Source organism: Poromitra crassiceps (genome assembly GCF_964638095.1).
Source record: "Poromitra crassiceps genome assembly, chromosome: 22".
In the NCBI taxonomy this organism is placed as follows: Eukaryota; Metazoa; Chordata; class Actinopteri; order Beryciformes; family Melamphaidae; genus Poromitra; species Poromitra crassiceps.
The window spans coordinates 25181003-25205862 of NC_139647.1; the positions used below are offsets into that span (position 1 = coordinate 25181003).

Consider the following 24860-nt stretch of genomic DNA (forward strand, 5'->3'; position numbering starts at 1 on the left):
CCGGTCACTCTAAATAGCCGATTCTGTGAGCAGATTTTCACATGACGTGCGCTCACCCCAAAGCACCGAGACAGGCACCCAGCCACCACGCCACACACGCCAGCATACCTTCCTCGTTGTGGATTTTTTTCACCGTCAGTGAAGTAGACAAATCTCGCAGTTTGTCACACATGCAAGTCGAAAATAAGCCGTGGAGACAGAGATGCGGCCGAGTCCCGCTCGGCTGGAGTCCAGTCTGAGCGGCTCGCTTCACCTCACTGGCCCCCCTCTCTCTGCTCTCTCTCCCCGGGAAGAAGTGCTGCTGCACCCGGCCACAGTGCACAGCCGACTTGGCGAGGTGAACGCGAGCATTGTGTCCAGTATAACCATTCCCCGACCTGCCTTTTCCATTCCACATCAGCGCTGGTGCCTCAGCCTGTCAGTCATGTTGTAACGTAGATACAGGAGAGACTATTTGTTTCGAATTGCAAATAGAACGACGGACATAATAATAAAAATGCATTGGACTCACAAGTGTGCAAGGATTTCTGTGCGTGACGATATTTTTTCGGATGGCAGATAAAAATACGCATACCAAACTTCGGACTGTGTGTAAACTCCGCCTGATATTCAGACTGAAGATCGTTACTGTAACTCATAAACTCATTTCCCCTCTACTCAAGAGGACTGGTCTGGAGCCAGGCTATAAACTCCTTGTCCATGGATCATTTTGATGTTCTGTTGCACCTGTTTTCTTTTGGAAAAGTAAATGCATGATAGCTGTGGGATATAGGCTATTGGATTTAATTTAATTTTTGTATTCATTGTATTTGCACAAAAAAGCTCTGTCCAGTAGCCTAACCTGGAACACTTTTATTTTGAGATGTGTTTGAGTGAGATGGTCCTACTTCATGCAAATGATAAGATAAGATAAGATTATTTGGATCCCCATTAGATGTAAGAATTGTTCTATGAATCTTAATTTTCAAACAAAGTTACAAAAACTTTTGTGTAAGCTGTCAATTGTTGTTTTTAGAAAAAAAAATTGGAATCGGCAAAAATCGGTATCGGCAAGTCAGACTATTCAAAAATCGGAAATCGGAATCGGCCAAGAAAATGGCAATCGGTGCATCCCTACTAACTAGCAGTGAGGGCTGTACCGCACGCACAGTGAAGATAAAGGCATCCACATTCTACTTTTACTGTCGGCAATCTGGCAAATAGGTGAATCTCCAAAAATGTTGGCGTATCCCTTTAATATGTAGGGTTGTTTCATAGAGACACTGCGTAACGCATCATCATTCAGAAGCCACGCCCAAGACGGGGGAAAACAGAAACCCCCCCTCCAATCCTGGCGTTCTCCTATGTCACGTGCATGGTTGCGTGTTGCACAAAAAGATCGTATATACGGAAGATAAACACTCCAACTTACTTCTTGACAGCTAGATCCACATTTTTCTTCTCGCCAATTCTCAATGGCTTCCTTGTTTTGCTCAGGAGTACAAAAAAAACTTTAACTGGCGATTTTTTACATTTGTTGTCTGCGCAGCCCCACAACACAACAGCTTTTTGCTATGTTTAATTCAAGGAAAATGATGCTGGTGTGTGGAAATCAACAGATCTTTTCCCCCGTGATGGGCGTGGCCTATTTCATGCAGTGTCTCTATACTAGACCGCACCCTGTACAGACTGGATATTGGTCTCCTTGTGTACTGTCTGTTTTGAATCTTTATCAGGTTCTTCTTGGTTTTCCACCTCCTCTCTTGTCCTCTCGTTAGGTGGTAGCCTACCATTTCTGTCAGGCCGACAACACCTACACCTGCCTGGTGCCCGAGTTTGTTCACAGTGTCGCCGCCCTACTGGCCAGAGCGCCGCAGCTCGCCCCCTACAGGGAGCTGCTGGTACAAGAGCCGCATCTGCAGAACACACTCAGCCTGCGATCCTGCTTTCAAGACCCCATCGCCGCCTTCCGCAAGGGGGTCCTCGAGCCCATGGCAAGCCTGCGCAAGGGTAATAAGCTCTGTTTCATTTGTGCACACACACACACACGCACGCACACACACACACGCACGCACACACACACACACACACACACACACACACACACACACACACAGACTCACACACAGACTCACACACAGACTCAGGTGAAAGCACACAGACAGCTGGTTGAATCAAGCAGATGAAGAGAAGAGCTGCACTGTGATGGATGTATAGCTGTGTGCGCGTGTGTGTGTGTGTGTGTGTGTTGGTGCGCGTGCGTGCATGCGTTTTTAGATAAATGTGATATTAAAGTTTAAAGGAACAGCTCACCCTAAAATCCCAAATACATATTTTTCCTCTCACCTGTAGTGCTATTTATCCATCTATATCGTTTTGTGTTAGTTGCCTGAGTTTTGGAGATATCGGCCGCAGAGATGTCTGCCTTCTCTTGAATACAATGGAACTGGATGGCACTCGGCTTGTGGTGCTCGAAGCGCCAAAAAAATACATTTTAAAAACTCAACAGCATTGTCTCTTTCCAGAAATCATGACCCGGTTACTCAAGATAATGCACAGACTTTGTTGTGAGCAGTTTCATGTAGGAACTATTTTCTTTTGCAGTCTCATGTAGGAACTAGCTAGCAGCTAGCGGGTGTAGTTCGGTCAAAATAAAATAGTTCCTCCATGATTTCTGGAAAGAGACATTGCTGTTGAGTTTATCAAATGTATTTCTTTGGCACTTTGAGCACCACAAACTGAGTGCCATCCAGTTCCATTGTATTGGAGAGAAGGCAGAAACTCTGCGGCCGATATCTCCAAAACCCAGGCACCTAACACAAAACGATATAGATGGATAAATAGCACTGCAGGTGAGAGGAAAAATATGTATTTTGGATTTTAGGGTGAGCTGTTCCTTTAAAGACCTTTTAAAGTTTAAAATAATTTAGTACCAGTTTCCAGGTGGGAAACTGTCTGCTCCTCACCTGGCGGCTGCTGCTATCTCCTATTTGGAATAGCCCCATGAATGGCTCCATGATGGAACAGCTAGAAGGTTCTGGGTTCGATTCCCACCTGGGACGCTGTGAGCACTGAAGGAGTGCGTGCCCGTCCGCATGTCCTCGAGTGCCCACCGCCCGGGTGGGGTCGTCAAAAGGGCCTTTCTGTGTGGAGTTTGCATGTTCTCCCCGTGCCTCCCGGGGGTTTCCTTCATATAGGAACCCCCTTCACAAAAAACATGCTATATCCTGGTCGCTGTAGTGGTGCCTCCTCTGGTCGTTAAGGGCGCCTGTTCAGAGGGAGGGGAACTGGTTGGAATAGCATGATCCTCCCACGTGCTACAGTATGTCCTACCGGTGAAGCTTCCCCTGTCAGGTGAAAAGAAGCGGCTGGCTAACTGCCCATGTCTCGGAGGAAGCATGGAGCCAGTTTCGGCTCTCCCCAGATCGGCAGAGGGTGGAGCAGCAACCAGGATAAATAAATTAAAATTAGCACTAATGGGGGATAAAAATGTGATTAAAAAATCAGGAAAAAAATATATTAAAAATAATAATAATAATGGCTCCATCATGATGGGGTCCATAAGATTATTTTTTCCAGTTCAGGTCAAAGATTTGAAACGCTGCAGAATGTCAAACAGATGTTTGAGGTCATTTTACATCGAAATGCTGAGTGTTATTTCTGCACCCGGTGAATCATCAGCATCAATACCACCGGGGTTTCAAGGTCACCGAACCCTCTGGAGAGGCGGCAAATGTTACCGGCGTATTAGCCAGCTCACTTTCTCATGATACGCTCGGCCGGCTGGAGTGATGTGTTGTGATGACTCAGGTCTCGGCAGTCTGTTTTGTCTACTCCATCTCTATTAACACATTGAGTGCCAGCCATTTTTTCAATCCTGTAGGTAAGTTGTGCCAGTTTTTTTTTTGAGGATTCTGGCTCATTTTACAACAGCCGAGGATTCTTTTCTGTTAAGACTTCGTGAACACCAATCATCTAAAAATAACTAATAGAATGTGTGCTTTCTCTGTCTAAAAGAGTTAGTTTGCAGAGTTAGTAGTTATGTAGATATTAGCCGTTGAGTACAGCATGGTTTTAGCGTATGAGACAGCAAGCTGAGATAATCGCAGTTTTGTGAAATTCAGCAGAACAGTCACCTGCCTGTGATTGTGGGTGCCTTTGGGCGAGTCTGTATACTGTATTGTGTGTGTGTGTGTGTGTGTGTGTGTGTGTGTGTGTGTGTGTGTGTGTGTGTGTGTGTGTGTGTGTGTGTGTGTGTGTGTGTTCGCGCGTTGCTCCGCGGCTCTGGGGGGAGGGGATCTCTGTCCGTTCTGTGTGTGTGTCTCCGGGCTCCTCCCTCCGTCTGTGCTGCTGGGAGTTTGCAGCGAGTTGAGCAGCCTCTCTCCCTGGCAGCGAGTGTGGATAGGTCTCACTGTCTCTTGGGTTTGAGAGCCCCGATTAAGCCCCGTGCGACTCTAGGCTTTATGCTGCTCACCCAGTCCATTTCTGGAACCCCCCACCGCAGCAGCGCGAAGCGTCCCCGCCTACAGTATGAGAATGAGGCTCGTTCGTTTCTGACTGTAAAATCGCCAAGCCATTTCCGCGGGAGGCGGCTGCTTTTGGTCCACGGGTCCCGTGGCTGTGGCTTTCTCTCTGTCTCTGTCGCCACTTAGTGGTCGGTAAAATAGATTATACACATTCTCTTGCTCCAATAGTTATCTCGAAGATGTAAAAGGGGTTGATTGATGTCCCACCGTCAAAAAAAAAAAATGTTTATGTAAGACGAGATAGCTCGTCCTTGGCACTCAAGCGCTGGATTATGTAAGACGAGATAGGTCGTCTATGGCAGTGGTTCCCAACCTATGGTACGCGTACCGTAGGTGGTACTTGCGACCCCTGCTGGTGGTACTTGGAAGGATCTGTGAAAATTCAAAAAAAAAAAAAAAAAAAAAAAATTTTTTTTTATTTTTTTTAAGTTTTTGTGCAAAATCCATGGTGGTCATTAGTAGTAGTTTTCACATGTGAAAGTGAAATAATAATAATAATTATTAATATTATTGGCAGTGTTTCTCAAGGTAGGTGGTACTTGCGCCCCCCCTGCTGGTGGTACTTGATCCCTGGAATCCCAATGTTTAAATTATGAAGTGGATCAAAACGGGAGGGAATCGTAAAAGAGCTGTAGTAGAGGAGAGCAGCAACGATGAAGCACAAGGAGGTGAAGACAGCAGTCAACCCAGCACAAGTGCAGCTGCTGCAGGTTGCACATAGGCTGCAGGTTGGAATAAATTTGCCTCCTGCGTGAACTGTGCATAGCTGAATACAGGCCCGTAGCTACCATTGAGGACACCGAGGTTATGACCTCGGTATTTTCCACACCAAAATTTTTTTTTTTTTTGAAAAATAGCACTGGTCCCCAGATCTATTAATCTGTCATTGATGTTTTAATGCGACAGTTGATCGGAAATGCAACAATTTGCTTCCTCTCTGTGTGCTATAGAAGAGAGATAACTCACAACATTCAGATTTTGCATTGAGGCTAGATTGGGGCTAGACTTTGGGGACAGTTTTATTTAAGTGAATGGGTAAGTAACTCCCCTGTAAGTGATGTTTGTGTAGATGGGCCATTGTATTTAATTGAGCAGTATTCTGCCATGTGACCTGTATGCAGAATATAAATTATATCATATGGGGAGACATTTATTTTTTGTATCATTTTAAAGCAACAGCACAGTAAAGAGGATATTAATCTAACATGATGTATGTAGTTCTTTATAGATCTAGCCTCTTCATTTTGCTCTCAAAGTGCACCAGATTGAAGCATTTTACTTTAAAATGGACAAAATTTTCTATCCGGGGGTGCACAGCCCCCCCTGGTCCCCCCACGCCACGCTAAAATGACCTCGGTATTTCTCAAACCCTGGCTACGGGCCTGGCTGAATAGACTGTATTTTAACGTCGGTCATATGGTGGTACTTGGAGAGCCAACAACTTTCTCAGGTGGTACTTGGTGTAAAAAGGTTGGGAACCACTGGTCTATGGCACTCAATGTGTTAAGCAGGTTAGAATAAATGGAGAGGCCTTGTACCAGAGAGGACGGACAAACGCTCACAGAGATGCATCGACAGCTGAGATGAAAGCTGAGGGTTTTTCTCCGGGCTTCTTCTTGTTTCTAGCTAACAAAGAGCAAATGCCTTTCTGGTCACTTTGAGCAGAATGGATGTCAGCGTGGGTCTGTGTGCCTGTGTGGTCTCAACAGAGCTAATAGCTACTGGGAAAATGAAGATGCATCCATGTCTACTGTATCTATGAGAGACTTAAAGGGACAGCTCACCCTAAAATCCCAAATACATATTTTTCCTCTCACCTGTAGTGCTGTTTATCCATCTACCTGTATATCGTTTTGGGATAGTCGCCTGAGTTTTGGACATATCGGCCGCAGAGATGTCTGCCTTCTCTTGAATACAATGGAACTGGATGGCACTCGGCTTGTAGTGCTCGAAGCACCAAAAAAATACATTTAACACATTCACTGCCAGCCTTTTTTTTTTACTGTAGGTAGCTTTTGCCAGAGGGTTTTTTTGAGGATTCTGGCTCATTTTACAAGAGCCAAGGATAATTTTCTGCTTGGACTTTGTGAACAGAAAGTTCACAAAAGTACTAATAGAATGTGTGCTTTCTCTGTCTAAAAGAGTTAGTTTGTAGAGTTAGTAGTTATGTAGATATTAGCCGTTGAGTACAGCATGGTTTCAGCGTCTGAGACAAAAAGCTGAGATAATCGCAGTTTTGTGAAATTCAATCAAATAGTCACTTTAACCATTTATTTTTGGCATCAGTGAGACATCAGACATAAACAATATAGTTCTGAACAGTAATTTCCTCCATAGCAGCACCCGCACCCCCTCTCCTTACAACTCCTCCCTCCGTGGGCGTGTCTGGTGGATTTCAGCAGCGTTTGTCAGTCACAAGCCAGTCTCTCCTGCCTGTCTGAGCAGTGAGCAGCAGCCTCCCTCTCTGGCGGCCCCTCGTCGGCGAGCGTGGATGTGGCTTAATCCGTTCTTGGATTTTCGGTTGAGAGCTTTGACGAAGCCTTGTGTGACTCTAGGCTTTATGCTGCGCGCTTCAAAGTGTGCTTTCCACCCAGTCCACCTTTGGAACCCCCCACCGCCGTGCGCCCGTGTGAAAGGTTTTCGCCTACAGTATGAGAATGAGGCTCGTTCGCTTCTGGGTCCTCGGTTGAGCTCAGCTGGAATGCGTGCGTTTCTGGCCAAACAACACTCAATAGTCTGAGCACCGTCGCCACTCAGTGGGTCGGCGGAATGGATTGCACACGCCCGGCGGCTCTAACAGTATAATAGAAGATGCAAAAGGGCCAGATCAACGATCCACCGTCAAAAAAAAAAAATCGATTCTGAAAACGTGTTAACACGTTGTTGGCAGTCAACAGCTGGATTCTGAAAACGTGTTAACACGTTGTTGGCAGTGAATGTGTTAAAATACTGTATACATTTGTTGTGAGCAGTTTCATGTAGGAACTATTTTCTTTTGCAGTCTCATGTAGGAACTAGCTAGCAGCTACAGTAGCGGATGTAGTTCGGTCAAAAGAAAATAGTTCCTACATGACACTGCTCATAACAAGGTCTATGGATTATCTTCTTGAGTAACGGGGTCATGATTTCTGGAAAGAGACATCGCTGTTGAGTTTTTCAAATGTATTTATTTGGCACTTTGAGTACCACAAGCCAAGTGCCATCCAGTTCCATTGTATTGGAGAGAAGGCAGAAACTCTGCGGCCGATATCTCCAAAACTCAGGCACCTAACACAAAATGATATAGATGGATAAATAGCACTACAGGTGAGAGGGAATATATGTATTTTGGATTTTAATGTGAGCTGTTCCTTTAACATAAAACTCCCATACCAGCTGTGTTGCCTCATTGCAGGCATTGTGCCAGGCAAATCTAATATATCTGGGTTTTTAATCTGCTTCCATCTCTTTCCATCTCTCTTCTCTCTCTCCATCTCTCTTCTCTCTCTCCATCTCTCTCTCTCTCTCTCCATCTCTCTTCTCTCTCCATCTCTCTCTCTCCATCTCTCTTCTCTCTCTCCATCTCTCTTCTCTCTCTCTCTCTCTCTCTCTCTCTCTCCCTCTTCCCATCTCTCTCCATCTCTCTCTCTCTCTCTCTCTCTCCATCTCTCTCTCTCTCTCTCTCTCTCTCCCCATCTCTCTCCATCTCTCTCTCTCTCTCTCTCTCCCTCTTCCCATCTCTCTCCATCTCTCTCTCTCTCTCTCTCTCTCCATCTCTCTTCTCTCTCCATCTCTCTTCTCTCTCTCCATCTCTCTCTCTCTCTCTCTCTCTCCCCATCTCTCTCCATCTCTCTCTCTCCATCTCTCTCTCCATCTCTCTCTCTCTCTCTCCATCTCTCTCTCTCTCTCTCTCCCCCCATCTCTCTCTCTATCTCTCTCCATCTCTCTCTCTCTCCCCATCTCTCTCCATCTCTCTCTCTCTCTCTCTCCATCTCTCTCTCTCTCTCTCTCCATCTCTCTCTCTCCATCTCTCTCTCTCTCTCTCTCCATCTCTCTCTCTCTCCCCCCATCTCTCTCCATCTCTCTCTCTATCTCTCTCCATCTCTCTCTCCATCTCTCTCTCTCTCCCCCCATCTCTCTCCATCTCTCTCTCTCTCTCCATCTCTCTCTCTCTCTCTCTCCATCTCTCTCTCTCTCTCTCTCTCCCCCCATCTCTCCTCATCTCTCTCTGCAGAGAGGAGGCTGCCTGAAGAAGACTACATCATATTGGTTGACAGTCTAAATGAGGCAGAGTTCCACAAGCCAGATTATGGAGACACCATTGCCACCTTCATCACCAAGATCATGTCCAAATTCCCCGTCTGGCTGAAGTTGGTGGTCACAGTCCGGACGGGCCTGCTGGTGAGACCATCTACATGACAGTGTACAGAGTCATTCATAATTCCTGGCCTGCCATTATCCCTCTCTTAGCTCCCTGTGCACACAGTCTGTCTGATGTGTTTAGCTGCTATAGAGACACTGGAGCGCGTCATCATTCAGAAACCACACCCAAAACGGGGGAAAACAAAAACTACCCCCCCAATCCTGGCGTTGTCCTATGTCACGTGTTGCACACAAAGATCATATATACAGAAGATGAACACTCCAACTTACTTCCTTGACAGCTAGATCCACATTTTTCTTCTCGCCAATTCTCAATGGCTTCCTTGTTTTGCTCGGGAGTACAAAAAAACGTGGCAATTCTTTTTACATTTGTTGTCTGCGCAGCCCCACCACACAACAGCTTTTAGCTATGTTTAATTCAAGGAAAATGATGCTGGTGTGTGGAACTGAATGGAGAGCTTTTCCCCCGTGATGGGCGTGGCCTATTTCATGCAGTGTCTCTATGGCACAGCGAGTACGGCTTTTGGCACCGTAGCTCTAGCTATGCTGATCCCTGCTGCCCTGGCACTCACTTCCTCAATCTGGTTGGTAATCCCACGAGACACATCTGCCTAACGCCAAGGCCACGCCTCCAAATGCAGGCTGGATTACGCCCTACAACTGGGAAGCTGGAGCTTGACAGCCAGCCAGCCAGTTACATCATTGGGTTGGTGTTGAAGGATACACAATACACATTTAAGGTCAATTCCTCTTTAATGCCAGCATTTCAGCTTGGCAAGAATATTTCAAAATATCTTGACCACGCAGACACACGCGGCCGGACGCCTCTGGACTTGGCTGCCCTTAACGGAGACACAGACACAGTGAGTTTTCATTCTGTTGTCGGGCCGGGCGATAATGCAATATTATCCTTTAGAATAATCATTGATAAGTGGAAGAAAAGAGGTCCAGAGTGCTCGAAAGTCCAAAACTGGTGTGGTGAAGGTGCTCTTTGGTGAGGATCACAAAGGTTCAAAAAGAAGAAAGGTCCAAGGCACTCTTCTGGCAGGAAGTAAAAAGCCTTTATTTACTTAGATGGCTATATCATTTTTGAAAAGTTTAAAAACATAGCTAGTGCATGTTAAAAGAGCTGGGACATGACCCACGCGTAGCGGCACAAACAGCCTTCTTCAGGGAGAAGAAGGAGAAGACTTCCCATTAAGTATGGGAGGAATATTATTTGAATATTTTCTGTTTTGTTTGACATCCCATCTAACATTACCATTCGGTTAAATGAGATGAACATTCATTTGTTAGAATCAGACATGGTGGCTGAATAGATATATTTATTTATTTATTTATCTTTGGAGCAGGTAGGAGATAAGTATTAAAGGATACAGTACATGTAGTACTTGAGAAGAGAATGTTATCTCAGAGTCAGCTGTCTGGTTGAAACGGTGAGCTCTGTGGCTAGTCTCTTGCTAGTCTCAACGCCAGACCCATGAGAGTTCTTGTGCCGATACACTACGTTACTGCATGCTGCAGATCTCTCTCTGGGTCTGATACACTACGTTACTGCATGCTGCAGATCTCTCTCTGGGTCTGATACACTACGTTACTGCATGCTGCAGATCTCTCTCTGGGTCTGATACACTACGTTACTGCATGCTGCAGATCTTTCTCTGGGTCTGGGAAGCTTCCCTGGCCTCAGCCAGCTGGGGTCGGAAGTGAACCATTCACTTGGCCAGTGATTGGCCAGTGGTGGATTCAGTCTTCACCAATCAGTAACGACTTTGCGATCAGCGACGGCATGGGAGGCGCAGCCCATATTTCGAACCGCTCTCTCATTGGTGCTATGACCTGTCACTCATTCAATTTCACCCCCCCTAGATGCGCCCTCAAACCCCAGCAGTGGCTGTGAAGTGGCACAGACCCACAGGAGTCGCAGCGATTCAACGTAATATTTGAGTCTGGGGAGAGACTATTCTCTTGTCCAAATGGGGCTTGTCAGAAATATCTCCCAAAAAGCCAGTTTGTGAAAACGATATGACTTCCAACCGGCGTATTTATATCCACAGAACGAAAAGCGGCAGCAGCGCATCGTTCAGTGGATCGTCAACTAAACTCCACCCGGCTCACGCGCAAATGTTTACAATCGGACCTCTGACCTGACTGTGCACAAAACGAGCTCACACCACCAGCTACACCAGCCACACGTTCACCACACAGCAGTCTGCGGCTGCGACCGAGAAAAAAACGTGAAAATAGTGTGATTTCCTGATTAGTTAAAGTGTGCGTAATGTAGGAACTGTGTCATGTTGACGCTCAACTCCCCTGTGGAGAACCACAAATGGCTTTTTTGGAGATATTTTTGACAGCTTCCCTCCCATTTGGACTCATTGTTACATGTAGTAATGGCCTAGCAACAGAGCTCGTCTTTTCAAGCAGACCGCTGACTCAGGAGCCAATATCCTCTGTGGGTCCAATTACTCCAGGACCGGTATGTCAGAGACAAATGGTCAAATCGCCCCAAACGTTTGATCCTTTGAAGGAGACTCACGGATGACAGCAGCACCGGGGGCTGAAAGCTGGTCTGCCACCTGGGAGGATGAGCTCATTAAGTGAGATGTTTAGAGAGAAGGCGGGCGCCCAACTGACAGGATGATCACACGTTAATTATAGCAATTAAGGCGAGAAGGAACATAACGCACAGGTGTCTGCTCCGTCTCTGAGAGGGTAGAAGAGCAAGAGAGGCAGGCTTTACGCATGTGGAGAGGTGGTCTTCAGTACATTACTTACAGCTTGTTTGAGGTGCCCTCCTGAGCGTGATGACACCTTGTGGCTTTTCATCCTTATCTATCTATCGATCTATCGATCGATCGATCTATCTATCTATCTATCGATCTATCTATCTATCTATCTATATATAAAATTGAGTATGTGGGCGATGTCTGTTTCAAGTTCTGTGTTCGGCCACAGCTATGCTGTTTTATGTGCGATCGGGCTGAAACCTTCAGGGTGTGTGTAAAGGGCACCCGTGCGGGTGACCTGATGGAGCAGGATTTTCTAATTAGGCTAATTAGCTAATGACGCGGTGTCATCAGGGATGTCATCAGTGATGATGTCAAAAGTGATGTCATAAGGGCGAGCACACACACACACACACACACACACACACAAGGAGGCATTGTGACATCACTGATGCAATAACATTTAGTGAGCCACACACAAACCACACTTCTGCACGCGCCAATAGGGTAGGTTACGGGCTACGGGCGCAGCGGCCTAGTCAGCTTATGAGAACTGGAAAAGTGTAAAAGTTTGTAGTGGAAAACAAGTTACCAGAAAACGAATGATTACACCAGAAATCACCATCATCAGCATGTAATAGGCTGAACGTCTCTGTCGCCACATTCTTTATGGAGATCGACCACGGCTTCAGCTACTGCGAGGTCATTGAGTTTCCTCTGAACATAGCAGAACGTACATTGTATAATCAGACAAATGACTGGAACAGATAACCACTTTCCCATTGCTACAGTCTGCATTTAAAAAACGCCAATAGTCTCTAATGTGTTGTTGTATGCGTGGTCAGGTGCATTGTCTAGTGGAACATGGATCGGTGCTGGAGAGGGCTGACAACAACGGTACCAGAGCTCCAGAGCAGGCTAGTGGCTGCCCCGCCGCCCCGCTGGTGAAGAAAGGATCCACCAAGATGGGTAAAAACACTATGTAAACACATGTAAACACTATACTTTTTTTGTAAACTAAGTGTGAACTGTCCATTAAAGAAAAAGGGTAAAAAAGACATCCTACTCCTATGGTCAGGGAAGGGGGGTGGTGCTAGGGCTGGGCTAGGCATATAACCACGAGGCGCTTATGTCTAGTTTTATTTTATTTTTATATTTTTTGGCAGTGATTGGCACAGAGCTTATTGCTTTTTATTTGGCACTTTTTGCACCTGCAACCTATTAATTCACCTATTTTAACCTCTGTCTACCGTTAGTCTCCATTCTCTTAACACTTCCCATTTCACAGCCACATCTCAAACTCCCTTTATCTCTCTCCCCATGATGCTCTCCTCGGGGTGCTCCTTGATTGACTCAAAGGCTACAGAACGTCTCCACACGATCGATCAGGTACATGATTTATGAGAGGCAGAGAGTGAACGAGACACACAGTGAGCAAGAGAAAAGAAAGATAAATGAATCTGTGCTCTCCCTCAGGTCACGCCACGTGGGCTATGGCTTCCTCCAAGCCAGACGTTCTCCTCATCATGCTCCAGAAGCTGATGGAGGAGGGCAACATGTTGTACAAGGTAGGTCAGCGCTGGAGGGATGAAAAACACAATATGTTGTTCAAGTCTATTTTGTGTGTCTGTGTGTGTGTGTGTGTGTGTGTAGTTAGTTAGACAACTGGCTGTTTGTGGAGAGGTGACCACCTTGCAGCCATCCTCATATTATTTTTGTGGTTTAGCAGCCAAACACAGTTCAGCGTGTTTGGCTTTGCTTCACCTCTCCACCTCTTTCTCCCTCTCTATCTCCCATCTTCCTCAATCTCTCCCTGTGCCCCTTCCCCCCCCCCCCCCCCCCCCGGCAAGACAGTTTATACAGTATGCATATTTACATATACCTATGTGGGATTCGAAATAACGAAGGTTATGCCAAACCCCACATAGGTTGCGCTAAAACCACCACCGCAAAGCGTCCTCCTGTACTTGGCCAGTCGGCAGGAAAGTATTGCGGGACTTCACGAGACTTGGTGACCGAGATCACGTTTGAGGTAATTTGATCCCTGTGTGACTCCAGGAAACAGCCTTTGGCGAAATATCAGTGTGGTGGTTCTTGAGGGATCAGATTATGGCGATATTTGGCGAAAACGGGAATAAAAATAGCTATTTAGATGCAGGAAAGACAGGCTCACACTTGGCCTCAAGTCAGCTCCATTTTACAACTGACTTGGACGCTATTGATGTCAAAACAACGCTAGGACGGCCAGAAACGCCGCGGAGATCGCCTGGTGAGTGGCCAAATCATAATTAATGCCAGGAGATGGATCCAGGTTCAAAAAAACCGAAATTCTCCTTTAACTCATTGAGTGCCATGGACGTCGAAGGACGTCCAATTAAATAGTGACGTAGAGTGCCATGGACGTCGAAAGACGTCCAATGCGTTTTTTGACGGTGGGGCATCGATCAAAGCCCCCTGCATCTCCTGTCCAATTATTGTAGGTATTGAAGGTGTATAACCTATTTTACGGACTCATTAGGTGGCGACAGTGCTTGCTCGGTGCAGTCCAGATTAGAGACAGGTCCGAAAAACAGCCTAAAAGCCGTGGATCAAAGACAAACCGATGCATGCTCCCAGAGCCATTTGCTCTGTCGCGGGAGCTGACATTGGCTCCGAACAGGAGTCAATCCGCGCTCACAACTGAGCCCCTCTGTCCCTGTCTGTCTGTCTGTCTGTATAGTTTCTCCACCCGATTAGCAGCCAGGAAAGCAGCCCCTGACGCCAAACCATTCAGCAATCCGGGTTGGTTCTTCCCTGCTGTGGCGCTGAGAGCCGACAGCAGCACACAAACGCAGCACTCCGAAAATATAATGGTTGCGTGAGGCTGTGTGCAGTGTGGGGAGGAGTTTACGGGGGAGGGGGGGGAGGGGGTGGGGCACGCAGGGCATCACACAACAACTACGTCACTACATCAGAAAATATTATCTTCAGACTCAGTGAATGTGCTTGAAATGCTGCATTTCACAAAAGGCGGATTATCTCAGCTAATAATTTGAAAAGCCTGAAAACGCTGAAAACAACCTATCTTCTCCGGCTCATAACTAAAGAACGGAAAATGGTATCAATAAACTTTTTTTTGCTGATGATACAATAGAGCCAGCTCGTTCTTGTGCGTGTTCGGTGTTTACATAGTAATATCACACAATATTCTGTGGGCCTCGAGAAATCACTGAAAACGCTCTGAAAACTCTGGCACTGGGAGCATCCGTTCTCCAAAAGTGGCTGGCACTCAATGAGTTAAGGACCAGTTGTGGGAATCGGCACTGAAGGTGTTGTAGGAAGACCAGGTATCTTCAAAACTGTTCCCCTCTTCCCTGTGTGTTTTTCAGAAGGGCCGTATGAAGGAGGCAGGCCAGCGCTACCAGTACGCCCTGAGGAGGTTCCCTCGCGAGGGTCTGGGCGAGGAACTGTAAGGCCTGAAAGATCTGCGCGTCTCCCTCTATCTCAACCTCTCTCGCTGCCGCAGGAAAACCAATGTAAAAAGCCCACGGCTGCTTCAGTGGTGTCAAACTGCTCATGCAATATTGAACAGCGTCAGCATATTTTTCAGCTGCAGAAGAGGGGCGGGTGGAGGTCATCCCTTATCATCAGTTTGCATCAGGCGTGCGAGTAGTGCAGCGTTAGATCCACTGTCTACCAACAACACAAGGGGCCGGGCATCCATACAGGCACAATTGGCCGTGTCTGCGGGTGGGAAGCCGGATTAAAGGGTATATGTCCTGGTCGCTGCACTAGTGCCTCCTCTGGTCAGTCGGGGCACCTGTTTGGGGGGGGGGGACTGGAGAGGAATAGTGTGCTCCTCCCACGCCTCGCTGTCAGGTGCAAAGAAGCAGGTGGGGACTTCACATGTATCCGAGCCGGAGGAAGTATGTGCTAGTCTACAACTCTCAACAAGTGGAGACTGCAGTGCCACCAAGCACTGGTACTGCATGGTGTCCACCAAGATACCATCACCTCGGAATGAGATGTTTGGAGCGGGGGAGTCTGGTGCAGCGCACAGGTCGTAAACCTGGTGAGACAAGGGAGGAGCCCGGCCGGGTGGCAACCCACAGAGCCCGGTCCCTCTATGTACCAGAGCCTTCCCCCTCCCCCGGTCCCGGCAGAGTAGTTCCGGAGCAGCGGATTGAGTGGCCCTGACCACGTGACCACCTTCGACCCTCCCTATAGGGCTGACCGTGGGTAGCTACTGGGACGTAAGTTGGGGCTTGGCCAGCCCCGGCTGGGTCACCTGGGCGAGGGTGTATGATGTTGCGAGACCCGAAACATCCTATGACCCCAGGGTACATCACTGAGGATACGTCCCAGTTATGCATCCATGTAATGTTTTTTTTTCTTTATTAGTTAGCCTGGCTTAGCCAGTGACTCATAGGAATGGACTATGTGACAACCAGGAAAGACTAGTGACTACTGGAGAGTCAGTTGACAGCCGGAACAGGGACGGCACCCGGGTAGCAGTATGGGTTAGCTCCCCAGCCTGCGTCTTCCATGAGGAAGAAGCCCAACAACCCATGAGAGGCCTTTTAGGAGGGCCATTCAAGCCGCAAGTGGAGACTGCAGTGCCACCAAGTACTGGTACTGCATGGTGTCCACTAAGATACCATCACCTCGGAATGAGATGTTTGGAGCGGGGGAGTCTGGTGCAGCGCACAGGTCGTAGACCTGGTGAGACGAGGGAGGAGCCCGGCCGGGTGGCAACCCACAGAGCCCGGTCTCTCTACGTACCAGACTAACTAATTTCATGTTTGCCTGCAAGTTACTTTCAAAATGTAATATACTACATATTACTAGTTACTTTCATTTGCTAGTTACTTCACAATATTACTGTCTGTGTAGAGTAACTCGTTACTTATTACACTACTTTTGCATTACTTTCACCAAAATAACTGCAGTAGCAGAATGACATCGCCGCCCCGGAACCACCCCGAAAAATTGTGTCAACCGTGTTCAAGTCAGTGTACTGTAAACCGTCCAAAATTCTAAACGTTATCATTTTCCTTTGTTATTCTCATCTATAGTGGTCATTTGCATAAAAACACACAATTTGATTAGTAAATTATTGTATCTTTATTTACATATTTGCTTTGATAAAAAAAAAAAAAAAGTAACTCAATTTGTAACTTGTGTTACTTGACAAAGTAACTGGTTGCTGATAACTGAAATCCTATTGGTAATACGGTATATTACTGAGTTACTGCTAAAAGTAATATATTACATGTAATATGTTACTTTTGTAATGAGTTACCCCCAACACTGCCTGCTAATTAAACATCAGTGTTGGCGGTAACTCATTACAAAAGTAATATATTACATGTAATATATTACTTTTAGCAGTAACTCAGTAATATAACTTATTACTTATAGGATTTCAGTAATATTATACCAGTTACTTCGTCAAGTAACTCAAGTTACAAATTGAGTTACTTTAAAAAAAATCAAAGCACATATTTAAAAAAAGATACAATAATTTCCTAATCAAACTGTGTGTTTGTATGCAAATAACCACTATAGATGACAATAACCAGGACCTGACCTGGGCCGGCCACACCGCCACTGTTGTCAAAAAGGCCCAACAGCGACTACACGGACTCAGGCGCCTGAAGAAATTCGGGCTGAGGAAAGAAATCCTCGGGGACTTCTACAGAGGCACCATTGAAAGCCTGCTGACAGGCGGCTTCACCGCCTGGTACGGGAACTGTACCACCATGGACCGCAGAGCGCTACGGAGGGTGAGGCGCGCGGCCCAGCACGTAACAGGAGGTGAACTGCCAGAACTGCACGAACTGTACAACCAGCGGTGCCTCAGGAGGTCCCTGAAGATCATCAAAGACACAAACCATCCCCACAACAGCCTGTTCTCCCTGCTACCCTCAGGGAGGAGATACAGGGGTCCAAAAACACGCACAAATCGCTTGAGGAACAGTTTCTTCCCGCAGGCCACGAGACTCCTAAATATGCACAAATAGTGCAGTAGTCGTACCGTACCGTACTGCAGCTGCTACTATTACGGATGCCTAATGTTTAATTGTAAATTTAAGTGTATGTTTAATAAGGTGCCTAACGTTTAATTGTAAATTTAAGTGTATGTTTAATAAGGTACATGCTATTTGCACATGTATGTATAAAACGTCGAATTTGGAATGTCTGAACACGTCTAACGTATGCACATGACATGTGCACCTATGTGCAATGAATATGCCACTGTCGTATAAGCCACCGACTTGTCTTATTGCTTATAGATGCCTATTTCTTATTGCCTTATTGCTGTCTTATTGCCTATTTCTGCCTATTTCTTATTGCCTATTACTTATTGCTTGTTGCCTATTTGTACTATGTCGTAAACGGAGTCCACTGCACAAGAATTTCACACGTGGTACTTGTACCATGGAGTGACAATAAAAATCTTGAATCTTGAATCTTGAATCAAATAACCACTATAGATGACAATAACAAAGGAAAAGAATAAAATGTTGAATTTTGGATTGTTTACACTGACTTCAAGGCGGTTGAAATTATTTTTCGGGATGGTTCTGGGGCAGCGATGTCATTCTGCTGCTGCTGTTGTTTTGGTAAAAGTAATGCAAAAGTAGTGTAATAAGTAATGAGTTACTCTACACAGAAAGTAATATTGTAAAGTAACTTATTACTTTCAAATGAAAGTAACTAGTAATATGTAGTATATTACATTTTGAAAGTAACTTGCCCAACACTGGTTATATTTGATAGAATAGGTCTCGATCCATACACACATGCTTCCAGTGTTGATGCACAGGTGCGCACACACACACACACACACACACACACACACACACACACACAGCTATCTTAGAGAGGACATTACATTTTGTTGACATAATGCATTCCCTAGCCTCTCTAACCTTACCTTAACCATCACACCTAAATGCCTAACCTCTAACCTCAACCCAATTCTAAGCTCACCCTTCAAGCTCACCCTCCTCACTATCCTCACATGTCCTGACTTCCCAGCTCCAAAACCCAAATAGGTTCTCACTAAGATGGCTGTACAAGGGGACACACACACACACACACACACACACACACGCACACGCACACACACGCACACGCACACGCACACACACACACACACACAGCATTTTTATTGGCTGCTCTGCATGCATGCACTAAAGTTTCTCCAGTTATGACTTCTGCTTCACAAACATTGTCTCTTCTAGTCACTTAAGCACAAAGTTCAGCACACCCTGCATTTCTTCTGTGAACATGCTGTGTCTAATGTGTGAGGCTAAGCACATTGTCACTTGTTCCCACCAGGAAGATATTGCATTACATTAAAGAGATGTTTGTTTCTCCTGTCTGAAAACGCAGGACTTGGCATCGCTGAGGAGTTTGCAACAAAAGCCCTGGAGCTCAAACCCAGGTCTTATGAAGCGTATTATGCCAGAGCACGGGCCAAGAGGAGCAGCAGGTAAGGCCATGTTAACTGGAGTCTATTAGTACGAAGCATCTAGAAACTGTCAACAATAGACCCTTCTCGGGGAGGTACGGTGGTGCAGTGGTAAGCACTATCGCCTCACAGCTCGAAGGTCGTGGGTTCGATTCCCACCTGGGACGATGTGAACGCTGAAGGAATGCGTGCCCGTCCGCATGTCCTCGAGTGCCCACCGCCCGGGTGGGGTCGTCAAAAGGGCCTTTCTGTGTGGAGTTTGCATGTTCTCCCCGTGCCTCCCGGGGGTTTCCTTCATATAGGAACCCCCTTCACAAAAACATGCAATACCGTGGTTGCTAATGTGGTTCCTCCTCTGGTCGTTAAGGGCGCCTGTTCAGAGGGAGGGGAACTGGTTGGAATAGCGTGAACCTCCCACGTGCTATGTCCTACCGGTGAAGCTTCCTCTGTCAGGTGAAAAGAAGCGGCTGGCTGACAGCCCATGTCTCGGAGGAAGCATGGAGCCAGTCTCGGCTCTCCCCAGATCGGCAGAGGATGGAGTAGCAACCAGGACAGAGAAATCAAGTGAGCACTAATTGGGGATAAAATGGGATAAAAAATCGGGAAAAAAATATATAAAAAAACAAAAACAATAGACCCTTCTCATGGGGGCCATTTTGTGTCGAGAAGGCAGGGTAAACACTAATGAGGGTTTCCAAATTCCAATCATGGAAGTTTGAAACCCTCATTAGTGTTTTGCTTGCACCTGTGTTTACCCTGCCTTTTCAACACAAAATGGCCTATCGAGAAGGGTCTATCGAGCATTATTTTCCTCTGTGGAGGTTGCTTCTTGCGAGGGCCAGCAAAGCATCAGAATGCAAAGTCATCCGTTGCCTCTGCAGGTTAATTATCACGGTGGCCATGTTGTAAACAAAGTCGTTTTTAGGCTCCTTTGATCATTTTCTCCGGCCTCCCCAGGCAGTTTGCTGCAGCGCTGGCAGACCTCCACAAAGCAGCGCGACTCTGCCCCTCCAACCGGGAGATCCGCCGCCTCCTGTCGCGGGTAGAGGAGGAGTGCCAGCATCATCTGAAGACCCTCGGCACCAGCACACCACAGGGTTACAACCAGGACCCCCACTCCTCCCACCACCATCAACCCAGCGAGGGGGAGGTGGACGTCTACTCCCAGGGAAGCCTAGAGAGACAAGTCCCTGTGGAGCAGGTCGCTGTAGAGAAGGAGGACGAGGGGGAACAGAGAGAGCTGCAATGTGCCAAAAGCCCGGAGTTTTGGCCTCTGAATCCCTACGCTCCCAAGAGGACTCGCCCTGGAAGTATGGCCTTCGGGGTGGCGGAGCAGGCACCGTGTTTTCCTCCAGACGAGTCCGCGCAGAGCCAACCGTTTGTGGACCTGCCCGAGCCTGGTCCTCCGCCCAGCAGACAGGGCAGCAGGACCCAGCAGCACCACTGCCACTCCCTCCAGTCAGGCAGCAGAGTCGGGGGCAGGCCTCTCTCTCTGTGCGGGCCCTCCAGCCCTCTGCCGGGCAGACACATGTCCACCTCGCTGAGGCCGACCGCGGCGATGGGGCATCGACATCAGTCCCGTGCCTCCGGGCGGGGACCACCCCACTGACCACTATCACCCCATCTCCCCCAACAGCTCCTCCCCCCCGGGCCCTATCCAGCTCTACCAGCCACGCGCCTCCAGTTTCTCTAGGGGCTCTGACAGACTCCCCACCCACACTGTGCCTTTGGACGGTCTGGCTCTCGCTCTGGGGTCTGGTATGGAGGTTCGGAGGGAGGGCGGCGGGGGCACGGCGGGCTCACGGGGGTCCAGCTCCAGCCAGGCCTCCAGTGGGACCCTGTCAGACGGCGGCAGACAGCAGGTGCCGGACGCCCCGTGCGTCGCAAAGAGCAGTGGCAGCTTCAAGACCAAACCTGAGCTCAAACCCCGGCCCTTCATGGGGGTCATGGACAAGGCGGTCCGGGTCCAGGGCCAGCAATCCTCTGGGCTCGGCAGCCAGCAGGGCCAGGGAGGAGGAGGGGTGGAGAGTTTCAATATGTCCGTCATGGAATTCCAAGTGTTGAACAATGAGTTGAAGCGTGCCTCTTACCCGCCGGAGCCGCCCCCTGGTGGTCAGGCCGGCAGCCAGCAGGGCAGGGAGTTCCACCAGCGAGAGGCCAGAGCCGCCGCCTCATCCCAGCTCCGCTTCTGACCAGAGACAACCCAGCCCTTCACATGGCTCCCATCAAACCCAAACGCTCCTTTATAGAGTCCAATGTCTGAATAGAGTTGATCAAAGCACAGATACAGGCTTTTTTTTTTCCAAGAATATGTCCCATATAAGGTAGCAAAGGAGACTGGTTTGAGAATAGCTACCAGAGTCTGTTTTGTAGAGTTTCGCCGCTGCACTGCATTTTACAATCTGGAACCAGTGTTAAACTCAGGCTACTATGCTTTTTGCTTACATGTGTCTTACAGCTACACTCGTATATTTAAGAAAACCTGACAATAGGAAAGTGAAAAATCAGTAGTTATAGTGTCTCAAACTTTGGTTTATTATAGCAAATATAAAACTCCTAGAGGAAGCAATGTGCACGAATATACACAAGGTCACGGCATTAGTTGCAGGATATGAACATTTCTATTGTCGAGTGTCTTTTGAAGAACATTTATATTTGTACATTGTACACTATATTTGCAGATTATATATTTCCCTGTAATTGGTAATTATCTGTCAGCATTACAGGCTTCAAGAGAAATTTGTGTACTGGAGGTTCTTTTTCTTGGTACATTTGATAAAAAGGTACGTGCACCGACTGTACACAACATTGTTGGAACTTTTATTGTCATAATCTAGCATTGAATTGATGCTTCAACATACACAGTGTGCTATTTATTTTTGCATAGCAGAGACCATTATTCATATGAAGTGTTTATTGGTTTATTTGGACATGAAAGAGAGCATTTGCACAAGCAACAGAAGGATAAACACCTTAAGAGACTTCTTATATATATATGTCCACAACTACTGTAGTAGTTGTCATACCCTTTTCAGAGTTCTACTATGGATTACAGAATGTTACCACATTATCACGGTGGTATAATAAAACATGGAGGACTAATGTGTTGTCCTACATTTACATTTGTACATTACTTTTTTCACAGTATAATCAGAGTGCATGTATAATATATACATGGGTCACAGTCCAGCACTTACCCAAAGAGACATCCAATCTCGCCTTTAAAGGGACAGCTCACCCTAAAATCCAAAATACATATTTTCCCTCTCACCTGTAGTGCTATTTATATCGTTTTGGGATAGTTGCCTGAGTTTAGGAGATATTGGCTGTAGAGATGTCTGCCTTCTCTACAATACAATGGAACTGGATGGCACTCGGCTTGTGGTGCTCAAAGTGCCAAAGAAATACATTTGAAAAACTCAACAGCAATGTCTCTTTCCAGAAATCATGACCCCGTTACCCAAGATAATCCACAGACTTGTTGTGAGCAGTTTAATCTAGGAACTACTTTCAACCAAACTACACTCACTAGCTGCTAGCAGCAGAAACTAGCAGCAGCTAGCTAAGTGGGTGTAGTTCGATCGAAAATAGTTCCTACATAAAACTGCTCACAACAAGTCTGTGGATTATCTTGAGTAACCGGGTCATGATTTCTGGAAAAAGTCAAGAAGCCTGTAGGCCTTTGTTCAATGATACTGGTTATCACATTTGTTGATGATAATTATGGTATTTATTTAAATTATTATCTGTATGAGAATCGAAGCTTATTTTACCATTTTAATGTGTTGAATCAAGGTTGCAAGAGATGTGAGCCAATAAAGCATGAATACAATGAAATGGTTTGGTGTTGGTTGCTCTTGGTGGTTTTGGTTAGGCTATGTTACTGTGGTAGACTCTGCTGTAACAAAGGAGGAGGTGGTAGGGAAAAAAGTAGATTTAATTTATTTTGTCCAAAAATCAGCCTCCTCAGTGCTCCTGAACCCGACTACAGGCTGTATGAAGCAAGTACAACACATCCAGGATGGTAGTGTAACTTCACTTTTGGCATGTTGATACTGTCCTTTAGTTAGGACCTAAAGGATCCCCCCTCTCCCCCTTTCCTCTGCTCCACCTGTCTGCATTAGTGCACTCCCCAGCAGAGCCCGTATCAGGCTAGATGAGATTCTGGAGCGTGGGATGTAGGGCTGTCAAAATAGCCCCAAAATCATATTAGAATATTCCTTCTAAACAAAACATATTTGTTTGAATATATTAAAATACTAAAATAAATAAGAATTGTGTGTGTGGCAAACCAATACAACCAGAGAGCTTATATAACTACTTGGTATATTTATTTGAACATCAACTTTTTCTTATTTCAACATAAACATTGTTTCCCCCCCCCCCCCCCCCCCATATTTATTGAGTCAGTAATACAGTAGTAGCCTACACTTTTGTACTGTTTTCAAATACCAGAAAATATTATTATAGACAAATAGACACAACTTCTCCTTATATTGGTTTTTAGTGCGTTTACTGCATCATGGAAGCTATTGAACGAAAACAGGAATTTTCCACAAAAATATTAATATAAAATACAAGAAGCACTAAAATCGACAAACAAGTTAGAGCTACGTTACGTCAATAGCTACAGAGAATACATTTGCTGTTACCGTTATGTTACATTACATGGAAGGTGTGACAATAAAAGACGGGGCTTGTCCCGTTATGAGAGTTTAAAAAAGGTTATACACGGGAAGATTACTGGAACAATTTCATTACACACAACAAAATGTCACAACTTTTCATCAACTTTCAAGGATTTGAACAATTCCATGAGTTTTACAGGCCTGGAAAACAAGATTTTGAAATCCCATGACTTTTCCAGGTTTTCCATGGCCGTGGGAACCCAGAGTTAAATGTTTCTCTCTTCAAGTCTCCTTTACAACCAAAACCTTTACCACAGACTGAGCAATTAAATTGTTTACTCTCCTGTGTGGACTATCATGTGTCTCTTCAAGGATCCTTTCTGACCAAAACCTTTACCACAGACTGAGCAATTAAATTGTTTATCTCCTGTGTGGATTATCATGTGTTTCTTCAAGTCTCCTTTCTGACCAAAACCTTTACCACAGACTGAGTAATTAAATTGTTTATCTCCTGTGTGGACTACCATGTGTGTCTTCAAGTGTTCTTTACGAGCAAAACTTTTACCACAGTGAGCAATTACATTGTTTATCTCCTGTGTGGACTAACATGTGTTTCTTCAAGTTTCCTTTATGACTAAAACCTTTACCACAGACTGAACAATTAAATTGTTTATCTCCTGTGTGGACTACCATGTGTGTCTTCAAGTTTCCTTTCTGACTAAAACCTTTACCAGACTGAGCAATTAAATGTTGTATCTCCTGTGTGGATTATCATGTGTCTCTTCAAGTGTCCTTTCTGACCAAAACCTTTACCACAGACTGAGCAATTAAATTGTTTATCTCCTGTGTGGATTATCATGTGTTTCTTCAAGTCTCCTTTCTGACCAAAACCTTTACCACAGACTGAGCAATTAAATTGTTTATCTCCTGTGTGGATTATCAAGTGTGTCTTCAAGTGTTCTTTACGAGCAAAACTTTTACCACAGAGTGAGCAATTAAATTGTTTATCTCCTGTGTGGACTATCATGTGTTTCTTCAAGTTTCCTTTATGACTAAAACCTTTACCACAGACTGAACAATTCAATTGTTTATCTCCTGTGTGGACTACCATGTGTGTCTTCAAGTCTCCTTTCTGACCAAAACCTTTACCACAGACTGAGCAATTAAATTGTTTATC

At 46.0% G+C, this 24860-nt stretch overlaps 1 pseudogene across 1 annotated transcript in view; it reads left to right on the top strand.

Moving 5' to 3' along the window:
• LOC310796447 overlaps window positions 1-21318 on the top strand; it is a 41332-nt pseudogene extending 20014 nt beyond the window's left edge. The window contains exons 6-14 of the transcript in view: window positions 1758-1989; window positions 8719-8885; window positions 9638-9730; window positions 12442-12565; window positions 12956-12985; window positions 13073-13164; window positions 14965-15111; window positions 18977-19076; window positions 20013-21318. The product of the transcript in view is annotated as an uncharacterized misc_RNA (transcript). The remainder of the gene's footprint in view (window positions 1-1757; window positions 1990-8718; window positions 8886-9637; window positions 9731-12441; window positions 12566-12955; window positions 12986-13072; window positions 13165-14964; window positions 15112-18976; window positions 19077-20012) is intronic.
• The last annotated feature ends 3542 nt before the right edge of the window (window positions 21319-24860 follow it).